This window comes from Meles meles, chromosome 17, assembly GCF_922984935.1.
Source record: "Meles meles chromosome 17, mMelMel3.1 paternal haplotype, whole genome shotgun sequence".
Taxonomy (NCBI): domain Eukaryota; kingdom Metazoa; phylum Chordata; class Mammalia; order Carnivora; family Mustelidae; genus Meles; species Meles meles.
The window spans coordinates 17182610-17200232 of record NC_060082.1 but is presented as its reverse complement, the minus strand read 5'-3'; positions in this window follow the sequence as shown (position 1 = coordinate 17200232).

Sequence of the window (17623 nt, the reverse complement as noted above, 5' to 3'; positions counted from 1 at the left end):
ACAACAGGTGGATACTAAAGCCTATCTTGACTTAGATTTTTGATAGAGGTTCATATTAAATAACACCTATAAACATATTTTCTAACATTATAGAAATTAAGATATCTTATTATCTTCTTCTTGTTAGTTCAATCACTGGTAGCTGTTTTCTTGCTTTATGCTTATAAGTTCTCCTTCCAGGGAATTTCAGTCCTAATTATAATTTATTCAAACTGATAGAATATCTCCCTTTCAATAAAAGTAATCACTGGGGTGGGAGAGGAAAGTTTGGTTACCAAAATTGTTCAGGTGTTTATTACATTTCATACAGATTAAGATGGCAGGTATTTGAAACTGAAGGAACAGTACAAGTTGAATTTTGAACAGGAAGACCGCCTTTGTATAGCCTTAGCCAGGGTGTAACAGTTCTTGGATTGTTGGAAATGAAACAAAAGGCAGGTTTAAGGTTGGAGATGGAACTGCCAGTACAGTTAAATATGACCATTGTAATTTTGTCAGAATTATTAATAAAACCCCTCCACTTTGTACTTTTCAGGGCAGAAGACAAGAAGAGGATGCTGTGGGAAGGAAAGTGTAAAGGATGTTACAGATTTATTTGCACTGAAGTGAAAAAAATCAAGTTAAATTAATGCAATGATGATGTTGGATGTTTTGCCCTTTTCATCTTAATAATGTACATAGGACTTTGCTATAACCAATTATAAAATGCTTGTTATATACCATTCACAGTTTCTATGTAGTGAATATAAAAAAAAATAAAGTGCCTACCTTTCAGTATTCATAGCCTACTGAAGATAAGAATACATACACAGGGGCGCCTGGGTGGCTCAGTGGTTTAAGCCGCTGCCTTCGGCTCAGGTCATGATCTCAGGGTCCTGGGATCGAGTCCCACATCGGGCTCTCTGCTCGGCAGGGAGCCTGCTTCCCTCTCACTCTCTCTGCCTGCCTCTCTGCCTACTTGTGATCTCTCTCTGTCAAATAAATAAAATCTTTAAAAAAAAAAAAAGAATACATACACAAATGATTAAAGCACCTAGAGTTTAAATAACTTCATAAAATTATGAGTATTGATTTCTTTGACAAAGGTGAAAAACACTACTTCAGAAAGGATCTGTTGGTCTAAATATTGGATGTTGGTAGAAGTATTCTTGTGAGTCAAGAAAAAGGGCATTTTTATGCAGGAATAACAGTATGTAAATAAGTGTAAGCAAAAAATAAAGGTATTTGGCTAAGAAAGAATTCAATTTAGAAGTTTGTTTTTTTTTTTTTCAGACAACATGGTGATGAATTAAGCTAAAATTCTGTTCAATTTTCTATTCCATAATGAATTTTGTCAATTGAAGAGATTTCCTGGTTAAAAAAAAAAAAAAAATCAAAGTTCCTAAGAGGAAATGAAAAATAAATGCTTCTGTGGTGACAAATTCAACACACAACCTTCAAAATCATCAGGTTATATATATACAGCCTCATAACTAATAACAATATATGAAAACAACCCTGATTCCTTATAACATTATTCTTCAAAAATCATGTAAGAGCAATTAACTCCAAAACATAAGTTCATTTTGTGTTAAAAAAATTAATTAGGCAATTTTCTGGGTTAGTAAATGTATTTGTCCTGCACTTTGTTAGAAACAAGTTAATGTGTAATTGCTTCATTTTCAATCATTTGACTTAATTGCACAGTGCTTTATCAATATTCATTTGTCTAGTTTATGATTAGCTATGACTATAGTTTGCTCTTGCTAATCAGTCTAGAGATAAAAATCAAGGTTTCTAAAAAATGTACAATACTAAGCATCGTCCTCCTTTCCTATCTTCCACCAGCAAAATAAATATTTAGAATATACTACATTAATGCACTAGCGAAATGTCATGTCACTGCATGAGGACTTAATATTCAAACATTAATCATAAAATATTTAATTCAATAGAATAAAACATAAATTTCCCTAAAGTGTTGAATTTTATGGTAAATGAATGCATTTTAATATAAAGAATGCTTTCAAATTTTTCTGTTATTTGCACAAACTAGATACAATAAAGAAGTTCCTTAAATATTTGAGCATTGTGCATACATACACCTGTTACTGTAAAATAGGTAATGCATATTATTACAATGTATTTTATTCTCTCTATATATACTTGTATTTAAATATGCTCTATGGAATTTGATTCCCCATTAATCATTATAATTTTTGGTATGATGTTTAATTTTGCAAATATACATGGAAATTTTCAGTTATCAGATTTTACCTTAATTTTGAAATCTGTTAGTACTCTTATTCAAAAGCTCAAATCAATTCTATGTGTAGAGTTTGTCGGTAGTTCTAATTGTTGTAAATAAAGTAAAAATTGTCTTGAATGCATGAAGATACTCAACCATTATTGCTGTATTAAACCTATTTTAATGCTAATTTTTCTGAAGAAAGTGGAGATAACCTAATTTTTGTTTTTCACTCCTTCCTCCAGGAATGTTTATTGAAGTTTCAAAATGTTTCCTGAGGTGTGTATTTTACTAGGTTCAACTGTAACTAAAGATATCAACGTAAGGATTCCTAGGATAAAAATAAAGAGAATTACAGCCCCAAATGAAAGTGTAGGTTTATGAGATCTTAAATAGGATCTATTTTAACTGGTATCTTCTCTGTTAATATGGGAGAAGAGGAAAAAAATCTAACAATCTCTTTCATGAAACAAAAGAAATGGACAATTTAAAACTTGAATTTAAAAATATTCATTTTATGGGGCACCTGGGTGGCTCAGTGGGTTAAAGCCTCTGCCTTCGGCTCAGGTCATGATCCCAGGGTCCTGGGATCGAGCCCCACATCGGGCTCTCTGCTCCGCGGGGAGCCTGCTTCCTCCTCTCTCTCTGCCTGCCTCTCTGCCTAGTTGTGATTTCTCTCTGTCAAATAAATAAAATATTTAAAAAGAAATATTCATTTTACACATAAAAACATATCTGCACAATTAGTTAGTGGTAAAATTAGGTAGAGATGCTACTCTTAAAAATATCTTGTTGTTTCATCAGCGAGATGAGTTTATTAGGGGATAGCAGAGGAATTACAGTTCAGGACACGCAAACTATGGCAAACCCTAGGCAATTCTAAGAACAAAGGAAAAGAACTTTATAGAGAAGGAGGAAGCTGGGAAGGGCTGCTCTGAACCACTTCTACTGGGGGAAAGCAAGCCTTCAGCATGGTGATGGTTTCTCATTGGCAGAGCTGTGGCAGGTTCTCAGTGGCTCTGATGGTTTCAGAACTTAAGTAAGGTTCAGTGCAGTAGGGTCTGGGAGCTGACGACCAAGAATTCTTGAGATGTCTTTGGTGCAAAATGGTGGTTTATTAAAGCACGGGACAGGACCCATGGGCATATAAAGAGCTGCTGCCCTGGGGTTGTGAGGGGTGGCAGGTTACTCGGGGTTAGGGAGGGAAGGAAAAAGGGAGGTTCCAATAAAACTTTCATATGCTAAAGAGGACCTACAAGATACCAGAGGACTTGCCATTGTCAGGTTGAGATTGTTTTTCCCCTCTAGCAAGGTATTAATATTAACATGGTTGGGAAATTCCTGGAAGACTGTCACACCTGTGCCCCAGGAGTGGGGGGGGCGGGGGGGCTGGGGGGATGTTGCAGGTCGTCAGCTTCTGCTTTGTCCTCAGCTTGCCTTCTGCTCCCTCATCAGCTAGGCTTTCCCTGGGCTAGGAAAAAATGTTTGCTTCCTCTCTTGGGGAAATGTGAACTTTTTCCTGCCCAGGACCTGTGAAGTATCAGCTGAGATGAAAGTTCGTGTCCGAGTGTTCCCTCTTCAGGCCTTCCCTCCCCTGTTCTAAATGAGGTTTCCCTCTATTAATTTCCATAGAGACAATAGCAGAGTTTTTAATTTATATACTTGAATTATAAGTTAAATAGTAATCAGATCAAAGAAAAGTCATATTAATAATACAGGCTCTGAATCATTCTGGCTTCCACGGTGAATCTTCTAAATCTAATGGGATTAGATTAAATTTTTAAACATGATTCACCACAGAAGCAAAACTCTGATAATTACGTCTTTATCACCAACAGTTCTATATTCTCAGTACTCAGTGTGTCACTAGAGTAGATATCTAATCAGCTCTGCTCCAAGTCTAAACTTCAATTTTAAACACACGAACTAGAAGAAAGAAAAAAAAATCCCAGACCTCAAAGAACGAGGTTTAAACAGTTGACTTGTTCAGGAGCAAAATAACTGACCTGTTTTTGTTTTGTTTTTGATCAAGGGAGGAAGGAAGACCCTGTGCTGACAAAACAGGCTACAGATTTCTGTAGATGTAGAAACCCTGGAAAATCGGTATCGTTCCTTTTCAGCTTTTAAAAGTCTTTTTCAGGTAAGAAATAAATTGAGTTCAGATCATTTTTGTCAGAACACTGTTTCAGAAAAATGAGTGAATGTTGCATTCTCAGCTCTGCCACTGATGCTAAAGCTTGTTAGAGCAACCCAAGTTTGCCCAATTTTGTCATTTAAATGTTGCCATTGGGTTGTGATAGATGGAAAAGAATTTTCAAACTGTGTTCAGTTCCCAGTTAGTTTTCCCCTCACTCAGAATAGGTTTCTATTTACCCAGATCAGCAAATCCAGTGACTTTTGTACAGATATTTATTTCATTCTCCTTCATAATTAACAATTTTCCTCTATCTCCTGTGCTTTATGTTGGCATCTCACAGTTTAAGTAACAGGCAAAGCTAGTATCTGTGAGTACAATGATAGCACACACGCAACGTTGTGTGGAGTTGACTGCAGCATAAAATTATTCGTGTGTGTGCTATGAAGCACAACATAATATATAGCCAAAGTTTAAAACTGTATTTTTGACCTGGGTAGGCTTTCATGTGATTTCAGTGTAAACTTTCTGTTCCATATCTAAACTAGAACTTGATTGAAAAGAATCAGGCGTTTATATTGAAAAAAATCATAAGAATATAACAGAAAAGAAACAGACTTCAGTTTCATATTTATCTGTTTTCTTATACTGACTGTGATAGAAATTTTTACTGTGTAAAAAATGAAAATTATGATCAATGATGTTTAATGTACTCTTTCTGATTTTACTGTATATAATGTCAGTCATAATCAAATATTTTACCAGGAGTCAATCGATTATAGTCCCCTTTCAAGTCCTAACTAATTGCTTTACTATATACAGACAATCTGCAATAATGCAACATACATATTTTTAATAAAATAGCATGATGCAAATCTGTACATGAAAATTACCAATATACCTATGGAGAAATAAGTCTGAGGGCGAACAACTAAAGTCTGAAGAAACTGTGGAACAAGAACATTAACTTATGCTTTAATTATCCTGATATAAATAATAAAAGTACTAATGCAGTTAAAATAACATGTTGAATTCCTAAATACAACAAAATATTGGAATATAGGGCTTTACCATTTAAAATAGTTAAAGTAGCTTGCTTAAAGAATACATAAGCAAGACATGGGGCTATTGAGTTATGAAAACAAGGATTAAAAGGACAAGTATCAGGGACAACAGTGCAATCAGCACTACCTGGACAGAACCTGTGGCCAAATTAAGAACAAGGAAGAGCGTGAGACTGAACCAGCATTGTGTATGGTATTCAGTTTTTTTTTTTTTAATATTTTATTTATTTGACAGAGAGAAATCACAACTAGGCAGAGAGGCAGACAGAGGGAGAGGAGGAAGCAGACTCCCCGCGGAGCAGAGATCCCGATGCGGGGCTCGATCCCAGGATCCTGGGATCATGACCTGAGCCGAAGGCAGAGGCTTTAACCCACTGAGCCACCCAGGTGCCCCTGGTATTCAGTTTTAACCAGGGTTTCCTGAGGTTGGCTGTTTTAGTATTCCCCATCTTAGTTGCTTTACTGGGGAACAGAAAATGTAAGTGTGCTGGAAAAACACCGTACGTTCTAATATGGCTCCCTCTTTTGACGGTATTATTCCCTTTTTCCTAGTCATACAGCTAATCTGAACCATAGAAACAGTCACTAAAATAAAAGTGACTACAGTAATAAAATTATTTTTGTCTGGGTAAAGTAAACTATACTGTTTGCTCTGTGAAATGCTTTATTTAATATTTTCACTTTTATAATGTATATTAGTATTTTCACTTTTATAATGTATATTAAAATAAACACGGTAATTTTGGACTAAATATATGTTTAAGTCTATATAAATTTATGCATAATGACTGCCTTTTATCTGGTTAGAAATATCCTCATTTTCCTCTACACTCATATGTGTGTGTGTGTGTGTGTGTGTATCTATATATCTCTCTCTATATATATCTCATGTATGTGTATACATATGTGTATATATATGCATATGACTTAAGGGATTTAAGTCAGTAAGAATTATCAAAATAAAACAAGAATGTAATTAGCACATTTTGAACTTTTTGATTCTCATTCCTTCCTTTTAAGAAAACTTTAGAAAAAGTGCTTTCAGTGTTTCCCTTTGCTTCTGTTATGTTTTCCTAATATTTATATCTGATAATATGCCCTCTGACACCAGTCCAAATTCTACTAATTAAGATTTAGCTTCAGTCCTGTCTTACAAGGTCTTCTACTCCACCCCCATCCGCCCTTTTCTTTCTGAACTTCTCTTGGAAGTTCCTCCAAGTCTTCAAATCCTTGTTTACATACAGTCTTTTATTACTCTCATTTCTAGTTTTGGGTATTTTCAGCATTTTTAGTAGCCATTTGTAAAGAATGACTGTCTCAAGATTCTTAACATGACTCAAGGTCTTGAAAAAGCCATTCAAAATATTCACTTTTACTCATGCTCCAGCAGATTTTTTTTAAAATTCTTTGAAAAGTTTACCGTTATCCAGGGAGCAAAAGAAATAGCTTTGGTTACCTTTTAAAGAGTTATCAGCAAAGATTACAGTGTTCCCGTTCATCAATTTGCTTTCCCACACTGATCTCTGACTTGAAATTTTCAGGCTGTCTTGAAGGTCAAGTAACAAAATAGCACTATTCATTATAGGGAACATCACTCCTGCCCTTTCGTTTGGAGGACCCTGCTGTTCCATAGGTATGACAGTAAAAGGAGGGGCAGGAAGGCTCCATCTGCTTCTGACCTTTGTAAGCTTCATTTTAGTAGAAGCAAGGATTAATGTAGAGAAATGTCTCTTCTTTTGAAAACATCTTGTTAAAATTTCACAACCCCAAAATGTGTCCAAATGTTCTATTTAAAGAACTTTAATTTTAAAATTAAAAAAAAAATAGAAACTTTATACATTCACTATAGGCCTTAATTGTTAGAAATTTAAAAACTCTCCTCTCTCATGGAAACATTGGACTTAATATGTTCTTTTATATCCTGTTGTCAAGATAACTCAAGCATCTGCTTTATGACAGGACTTCAATCAGATGAAGTTAAGTGTGACTAGCCTCTATTTCTTTTTATAGAAAGGATTAATTGTGTTTTACATCTTCTAAGTGACAATTATTCTGATGGATTCCTCTCACACAATTTCTGTCCTCTGCAGGCTCAGCTGGGTGACAACTGATGTTCTTTCTACAGCATCAAAATCTGACCTATAAGAACCTGACCTGAACTGGCATGTGATGAACAAGAAATGAAATTTCATTTTATGTGAATCATTATATATTTTGACTCTCTTTGTTTTATTACAATAGCCTACTCTACTTAATTTGCTCTTATAAATTGGGTTAGCACAGTGTTTTAACCTAGGAAATAGTATTACTTGTTCAAATATGAAAGTTAGCTACTTACAATGTTTATGATTTTGGAATTAAATTCTAACAGCTAAAAGCTCATAGTTTATAGATCAATCTTGATAATTCCCTAATATAAAATTATACTCACAATCACTGCATTAATATGCAAGCAGAGTGTGCCTGAAAAATTTCTGCAATGCATATTATAGAAAGAATGGAATCCATCAACATAATCTTTGAGTTTGATACATTTTCATTTACCTTATACATTTTTCTAAAAGTTTTGCCCTATTGTTTTCTTCTTTGACTATGATATTTTTTTCTCTTTGAGTTCAGAGATAAAATTTAGTCTGGTTCTTTTCCAAATAGATTGTCACCTGGTTTCTGGGCTTTTGCTACATTTCCCTCTGGTCACCATTCTTCAGTCTATTGACATCTTAGAAGTATGTAACAATATCTTGAGCATAAGTGGCTCAGAAGTTGCACTACAATCATTCCTTATATTCTTCCTAAAGGAAAACTGGAAACATTCTTCAAAATTAGAAATTCTAGTCTTGTCCCTTGCTTTGCCCTACAACCCATTTCTGAAACTCCAAGACACTAAAACTAATATAGAAACCATTCTCAAACATTACGTACTTTGAAAAGGATTTTTTTCCCTCAAAGACAACTATATATCTATCTGAACAAAATCATAAAATGATAACCAACATAACTATTAAAGGAATCTGGGGCTTAACTTTCATTTTTTTTATATGTAACATAAAAAACATTATCACAACTGAGATTCAATGTAAATTTAGAATTTTTTAGGGAATCATTATTCTGCCAAGAAGTAAAATTAACAACAAAAATATGAGATAGGGGACGCCTGGGTGGCTCAGGGTTAAAGCCTCTGCCTTCGGCTCAGGTCATGATCCCAGGATCCTGGGATCGAGTCCCGCATCGGGCTCTCTGCTCTGCAGGGAGCCTGCTTCCTCCTCTCTCTGCCTGCCTCTCTGCCTACTTGTGATCTCTGTCTGTCAAATAAATAAATAAAATCTTTAAAAAAAAATATGAGATAGTTTCAAATCTATAAATGAATAGAAAGCCTGAAAAAATTTTTAATATAAAGTCAGTTAGGCAATAATGCTAAAAAAGAACTTGCAGGAAGCAAAATAAATTTAACATATTCATCAATATCTTTATAATGAGCTTCCCTTTTATTTTGGTAGGGAAAATGCCTAGATTTGTCATTAGTTCACAACTTAGTTGAGTTGGGTGGGGGAAGGAAATGAATTAGGCGGGAACTGTATGTGCTTAGTGGAATCAAGGTGTGAGGAAATAAATAGGAAGTTGCTGTTATTTGAAGAAACCATGTATACCTGTGTGTAGGAATAAATTAAAGAAATAACTAAGTTTGAGTCTATTTCTCTATGAGCTATTTGTTTTGCCAGTCTGTCATTTATAAAAGATAGAAGAATTAGGCTGTCCTAATGAAAGCTATGTTACAAATAAACACATAGGAAAATGTAAACTAGTGAATTTAGAGTCAGTTTTAAAATACAGGCATATGTAGTGGAAAAAATGGAAACAGAGTATATACAGAATAAGAAAATGATGAACAAAAATGATGAACAGAGACAAAGTATCTAAATAATGAATTAGAAGAAACAGGAAGAACATGCAACTGCATCTTTTCATAGGAATTAAATCACTATATATAAGCCAAACCTGAATTTACAAATATATAATTACAATGTTGGTTTATGTCTGATAAATTTAGAAAAACACAACATTGACTAATAAAACTTGTTCTCTTGCTCTTAAGTATCTGGGGAAATAACCATTTTAAAATTGCATTTATTTTTATATTCTCTTGGCAATCACCCAAAACAGCAAAATGAGAAACAAAAATAAAATATCAAATCCAAAGAAATCAAAAGTATCCAAAACTCTGAATCCCAAAACAGGAGAGGTTATTTCCAAAAGCTTTTGGAGGTCAAATAATGTGTGCAGCAAAATGTAGATCAGTATATCCACAGCTACAGATCTTTTATTTATTTATTTTAAAGATTTTACTAAATCTTTTTTTTTTTTTAAGATTTATTTATTTATGTATTTGACAGAAATCACAACTAGGCAGAGAGGCAGGCAGAGAGAGAGAGAGAGGAGGAAGCAGGCTCCCTGCCAAGAAGAGAGCCCAATGGGGCTCATTCCCAGGACCCTGGGATCTTGACCTGAGCTGAAAGCAGAGGCTTTACCCTACTGAGCCACCCAGGCGCCCCTACACAGCTACAGATCTTAACAAAAGCTAACAGCACACTTCATCAAGGAGCACAGTCTAAAGTGTAAACCAACAATCTTCATCTCTTATAATGGAAAGCCATACAAAGACTGGCTGTGGGACTTTGCTGGGTTTGTAGCTTGAAGGGCAGGGGCTCAAGGAACACATGCACCTTTTTTGGGTCTAGACAGGAATATTATGTTTCAGCAAAGAGAAGGAGAGATATATTGTGTCGTGAGCAGCCCTCTGGTGCTAAACTTGACTGACTGGGGAGATCTTATTCACCCCTGAATAGCCCTAAAATGTGGGGGAAATTCCAGGAACATGAACTTGGATTCTACCCCATAAAGAATCATCTGATTCAAAAAAGAGAAATAATTCAAAAGTAACAATAATAGACTCATACAAGGAAATATAAGGAAATAGATCAAATTTAAAAAATGGAAAAAAAAAGACAGAAAACTCATCAAAAGAAAAATACTCATCACAAAAATGTTGCTGTGGAACTGTTAAAAAATATCAGTTAATTATAAAACTACTGAAGTCATCATCTTGGTAACACAAGAGCAATGGACATTTTTCCATAGGAAAGGAATGGTAAAAAGAAAATAAAACCTGAGCTGTTAAAATTAAAAAATAAAAATTTTTAAATGTTTCCTAGACATAAAGGCAAGTGGAAGCAGAACAAATGTAATACACATGGTTAAAATCACAATAGGGAAGAACAGAGAATAAGACTAAAAACTGAGTAAAATAAAGTGAGGATAAAGAAAAGACTGAACAAAATATAAAGAAAACTAAAATAAACAATACTTTTTTAAAGCAAGATCCAAGACACTTTACACTCTTAACTTGTATCTCCAAACTGGGTCTATCAAAATAATGGAAAAAATTAAAAAAAAAATATTTAGAGATTCAATTAAGAGAAAAACCTTTTAGATATAAAAGAACACTTCATGTGTAAACCTGGCAATTCACAGACCTGTACCCCTGGGGATAAAAATACATTATATGTTTATAAAAAAATTAAAAATTAAAAATTAAAAAAATAAAAGAACACTTCAATCTATTTCTTTAAAGAGAATGCTATATTCTAGGAGACACTGACCTAAAATTATCCACTATAAAATAAAACCTGGTAAGTTAACCGAATTTCAAATTTCATGTGTGTGTGTACGTGTGTGTGTATGTGTATCAATGAATGCTTTGGGCAGCTAAAAAAAAAAAAAAATATATATATATATATATATATGATTCATCTATCAGGTGAAAAAATAGGCTGACCTTCAACTTCCCACGGCAATATTCAATGTTACAACGATTGTGAAAAGCCATCTATACAATCTTCAAGGAAAGAAACTGTGACCTAATAAATTTATAGCTAACCAAACTACCATTCAAACCTGAAAGAAACAGGGACAAGGGAGCAATATTTTTGAACTTACAAGAAACCAGAGTTCCTAGGAAGTTCATTTGAACTCTAAGTTCTTTTTGAGGAAATTCTTAGAAAACATATATCATCCACCAAAAGAAAAATGGCAAGTGAGTAGTCAAGAGGCATTGAATCTATTTAACTGCTTTATTGAATAAGGACTAAAAGAAAAAGGAGGTATTCTATTTATAGAACATAATGTAAATTTTTGAGAACAATGATAAAATTTTTTAAGAAGTGAGATAGTCTACACTGATTTCCAAATTTTTAATAACTGGAGTAGATATATATTATTTAGGTACACAAATTATACTTGAAGACATAAACATAAATCACATTAATAACAAACTTTAATAAAGCTAGAAAGCAGAAAGAGTGGAAATAAAAAGTCTCACAGAAAAAAGATAATTTTCTTTTCATCATATACCTTACTGTATCTTTTAAATTTTGACCTATATATGTAATATATGTAAATATATGTAAATAATACCCATTCCAAAGGAAGAAAAAAAGAATGAATGAACAAATAATAATCAGCTAACTAACTAAAATTCCTAATTTGCTCAGGAAAATGTGTCTGACAAATGAAGATCTCTAAATAGTAGAACAGGCTGTGATACTGTAAGTATTACAGCACTTACATAATATCCACATGCTCCTAGCAATCTTTAAATAGATACCGAGTTGTGGTACACAGGATAATGGAGTGTAGACTTGAAGTTATTTTAATACTGTAAATTGAAATGTATTACTCACATAATACATAGTCAAAAGTAATGAGATATAGATACCTAGATTTATTCACTTATTTTGATTACCTATGTATTTTTATTCAGATAACACTTTATTTCACTGCATGATGAAATTAGAACTTATTAAAATTTTAATATTTTGCTTTATTGTTCATGCTCATAGAATTTTCTTTATGAACTTTATCTATATAAAATCTGTTTAAACTAGTTACACTTTCTCCTTGATTTACATAAATAAAATAATGCCCCCTTAAAAAACATGATATGTTCACTCTCAATGTATATATGGTAAGATGTACTAGGATTTCTTTTTATAACACGAAAATTTTGCTGTTACATTGGGATGTCATATAAATGTGTTGTTTTATGTGTTTTATGTGTTGGCAACATGGGAATTGGTTAGCTTAGTTCTATTTTTCTGGTAGAACCAGTAATATAAACTGGACTTCTCGGGCGCCTGGGTGGCTCAGTGCGTTAAAGCCTCTGCCTTCACTCAGGTCATGATCCCAGGTCCTGGGATCGTGCCCCGCATAGGGCTCTCTGCTTGGCAGGGAGCCTGTTTCTACCTCTCTCTCTCTCTGCCTGCCTCTCTGCCTACTTGTGATCTCTGTCTGTCAAATAAATAAATAAAATCTTTTAAAAAAATAAATAAAATAAAAAATAAACTGGACTTCTATTTCTGAAAATGAGCTTCACACCATAAATATATCAAAATTGATCTTAAAATAGAATAAAATAAAAACAAAATAGAAAATGATTTCTCAAACATTTCAAAGGCAAATGCTATATATTTCTATATCTAAAAAAAAAACTTTTTTAGAGGTTTTTTTTTTTCCCAAAGTTTCTTTTGGTGAAGACTTAAAATTATCAAATAAAAATTTTTAAATAAAAATATCTATTTCTTTATTAGTAAATTTCTCATAAAAAATACTGGCAAAACTTTTCCTCTATGAACTTTTGTGCTGCATACCAAACTAGAAGTCATCAATACTGAAGTTATCTTAGCAATTTAATGCACAGGAATCGAATGGCTAATAATAGCAAGTTCCAAAGGTATAGAGATAAGAGGTTATATGATCCTTCCAGAACCAAAGTTTTAGTATAGTATAAATATTTAGTCATTACTGTCAATTTCTATTATCCCAAAAGAAAACTTACAGGGTATTGTTGCTATAACATGTCATAATTATGTATCTTTATAAGTTGCTTTCTTCTGTTTAATCCCACAAGAAATGATGCTATTTCACTGCATCATTATGAAACATCTACATATTTTTTAAATATTTATTTATTTATTTTAGAAAGAGAGAGAGTACACACATAGTGGGGGGAGGGGAGGGGGGAAAGGGAGGGAAAAACCAAGCAGACTCTACACTGAGCGTGGGGCTTGACTCATAACCCTAAGATCAGACCTGAGCTGAAACCAAGAGTCTGATGCTCAATAGACTGTGCCACCCAGGAGCCCCAATATAAATATATTTCTAAATCACATAACTTAAATAATCTTGACATTTTAGAGTAAAATCACAAATGTAAATCCCATAAACAAGAATTGTTACCTATTTCATTCATTGGCTATATCTTTTAACAGCGTCCTATAATCAAATATGCAGTGATGCAATGTTTGTTGAATAAACAAGAAAAAGTCTTGAGTTCTTGAGGAAATGGGACTTAAGAAAGGTTTAAGCACCATTAAGCTAAATCCCTATAAAGTTTTATAGATGGAACATTTGGTTTTCATTACCAAAGCAAATATCTATAAACACACCTACATGTAAAATAACCCTGAAAATAAGATAATTTTCTATTTTCCCAATGAAGTATTTCCGAAAACAAATTTTTGGCCTATTTACTATATTTATATTCAGAGATATGAATAAAATTTAGTAAACTATCCATTTAGTAAATGTGAATTATTATATTTTCCTAAGATAATATAATATGTGACATTAATTTTAAAATTACTTTTGGAGAAAAGTCTTTAATCTTTTAAGTTAACATTTAATATCATCGCATTCTTCTATGAAATACCTTTGTAAATCAAATGTGTTATTTTAGACCATACACTGTTGATTTCCAAATTATATAAAAGTATTTTTGGAATGTATATGATATTTATTTCAATTTCTTTTGCCTTTAGCTTTAAAATTCTGAAAAACATTGTGTTTTAGTTAACTTAGGTCAGCTCCTACCTCCCTCCCTTCAGTGTAGTCTTTTCATACATGTATAGCAGTTAGATATCTGGCACAGTCTACATTCCACCCAGGAATTCCCCAGACACTGTGATTAATTTCATCTTTTTTTCTTTACTTTGCATAAAGGGAGGCTTGCTTTTGTGATATGCTGTTCTATGATAAATACATAGAGTCATTTATTCACCATTCCATACTATACAGGACCATTCCTTCCTTCACCTACGTTTCCTTTTGTTTCCCTTTTATAGTCAACCACTACTCCCTGCCCCAACCTCTGAGGACCACAGATGTTTTCCATATAAATGTGATTCTACAATATATGCTCAGTTGGGTCTGTATCCTTCCATTTAACAAAATATGCATGTAGGATTCATACATATTGTTGTTTGAATCAATAGATTATTCTATTTTATTATTGAGCAACATTACTTTGTATAGAAGTAGTGCAGTTTGTCTGGACATTGATGTGCAAAGTCATCTTGATTACTTTGAGTTTTCGGCAATCATCAATAAACCTCCTAAAAATTCACATATAAGTTCTGTGAACATGTTAAGTTCACTAGTATAAACACTTAGCAGTCAAATTGTGGGTTTATAGGTTAAGTTTACTTAATAAAAATTTGTCAAACTATCTTCCAAAGTAGCTACCATTTTTCACGAGCAATAAATGAGCAAGTCTCTTGCTCCACATTCATACCAACATTCAGTGTTATCAGAAAATTTCAGAAGAGGTGGGAACCCATTGCCCGCAGTAGCTAATAAAACTCAGTAGTACACTAAATGTACGGTTAGTGACCAATACATGACAGATTTGAATGACTTACAGCCTTTCAGAATTGAAAGATTTACTCCTATGTATACATCGTCTCCTAGATACTGTACTTAATTTAACAAAATGCTAACTTTTGTATATTTTTTCTTCTCTTCTGTATATTTTTTCTTCTATATATTTTTTCTTATACTTCTGCATCTTTTTCTTATCTAAAACACGGAGATGGAATTTAAAACATGGAGTCTATCTTATACTTCAGCTCATTTTATTTTAAAAAATAACAAAAGATCACACTCATATTACAAAATAGTAAAACAGGGGCACCTGGGTGGCTCAGTGGGTTAAGCCTCTGCCTTTGGGTCAGGTCATGATCTCAGCGTCCTTCGATCTAGCCCTACATCTGGATCTCTGCTCAGCAAGATACCTGCTTCCCCTTCTCTTTCTCTTCTGCCTGCCTTTCTGCCTACTTGTGATCTCTGTCAAATAAATAAAAAAAATAAATCTTTAAAACAAACAAAAAACAAACCCAAAATAGTAAAACAGCAGGAAACTTCAACTTCCTTAGTGCTAAACGTTAAAGTTCCATAGTATTAAATATATCAGATCAGGGATTGTGGAAAGAATTCAGGTACCTCGGGGCACCTGGGCGGCTCAGTGGGTTAAAGCCTCTGCCTTCAGCTCTGGACATGATCCCAGGGTCCTGGGATCAAGCCCTGCATCGGGCTCTCTCCTTAGCAGGGAGCCAGCTTCCCTTCCTCTCTCTCTCTGCCTGCCTCTCTGCCTACTTATGATCTCTGTCTGTCAAATAAATAAATAAATAAATAAAAATTTATAAAAAAATAATTCAGGTACCTCAATAAACTACTAAGAAGTAACTGCTTAAGTGCTATGTTAATGTTTGGGGGGCATAAAAATGGTACCATTAAACATTAAAAAGAAATTACATAAAGCAGAACACAGAGCTATGCCTATGGCATCATTGTTTTCAAATACATAAATTTTGCTTTGGCATCACAGAGAAATAAAGAAGGACTATTTTATTTAAGGGACAGTTTGATGTTGAGGGGATTTGGATCCTTCAACAGACATGAGAAGAAGATCAGAAAAAGGGACGAGAACATCATGCAATGGTGGAGCTTAGAATGGGTAAAGAGTAAAATTAGATAGGTTGAAATTGAGAGGGACTCTGAAAATACAAAGTTTAACATTTTCCATATCTGGGATTTATCTCCAACAAAGAATTTATTCAAGATTCAGTTTTGATGTCTGAGTGAGTTTCTTTCAGAAATTCCCCATACTAATCAAACAACGCAGACCATTCTGTTTGAAATTTTGCTTTCTTTTGTTCATTAGGTAGCTCTCAAATGGATAATTTTGTCCATATAAAAAGTTCTCTAGAATGTCCATTGTAATTCTTAACTATACAAGGTAGCATTGTGTCATTTTGAAAGATGAAGTGCGGGGCGCCTGGGTGGATCAGTGGGTTAAAGCCTCTGCCTTCGGCTCAGGTCATGATCTCAGGGTCCTGGGATCGGGCTCTCTGCTCTGCAGGGAGCCTACTTCCTCCTATCTCTCTGCCTGCTTCTCTGCCTACTTGTGATCTCCGTCTGTCAAATAAATAAATAAAGTCTTTAAAAAAAAAAAAAGAAAGAAAGAAAGATTAAGTGCATTCACAAAAACATAATATAACTATACACAAGAGAATTCTGGGAAGGAAAAAGTATAGACTTAATCTCAGACACATCCACAAGGGTCTGGTAAGCATTATTTAGACATCTTGGTTATGAACTCATGGCTTTGGTACTCAACCTGAAAGTTGTCTATCAGTGGGTAGAAAAGTATAGAGAAGTCATTTTTCTTACTAAAGTTTCATTGGTAAAACAAAATAAGACTGAGGAATGTCCTAACGTTTTGAAAAGTAATTCAAGGCAAAATTTCTCATGTAAGAAATCAGTCTAGAAAGACATTTTTACTCAATAGCCCTCCAGTCTGGATGAAGACAGGGACATTCTGAGCCCAGGGTTGACCTCCCTCAGAACTGTCTTTTACACATTCCCAACAAAAAAAGAAGAGGAGAAACAGTCATTAGTAACACCAAAAATATTTTAAATCTGCCTATAGTCAAAGAATCCTTAAAAAGAAATACCCTCATTTCGTGGGAAGAAAATAGAGGGTGTGGTGAAAAGAAACTGGAGCTGAGACTCAGTCCTGCACTTATGTCACCATGACAAACCACACCTTCATAAATGGAGAGACCCCTGTGGCAGGAGACTCAAGGGACCCAACAGATCACACAGATTCTGAGTACGTTTCTTGAGTTATAATACTAAGGCAATTACATCTGGATTTTGATGTGAACTCTAGGACTGTTGATGCCCCTGTAGATAATGTCATAAAATCCAGTTGCCTAGATGAAACTGAATTCATTAATCTTACTAATGTATTCATCTTAATGATGTTTCCAAACTGGCAAGTAAGAGAAAGGCATTTTATATTGG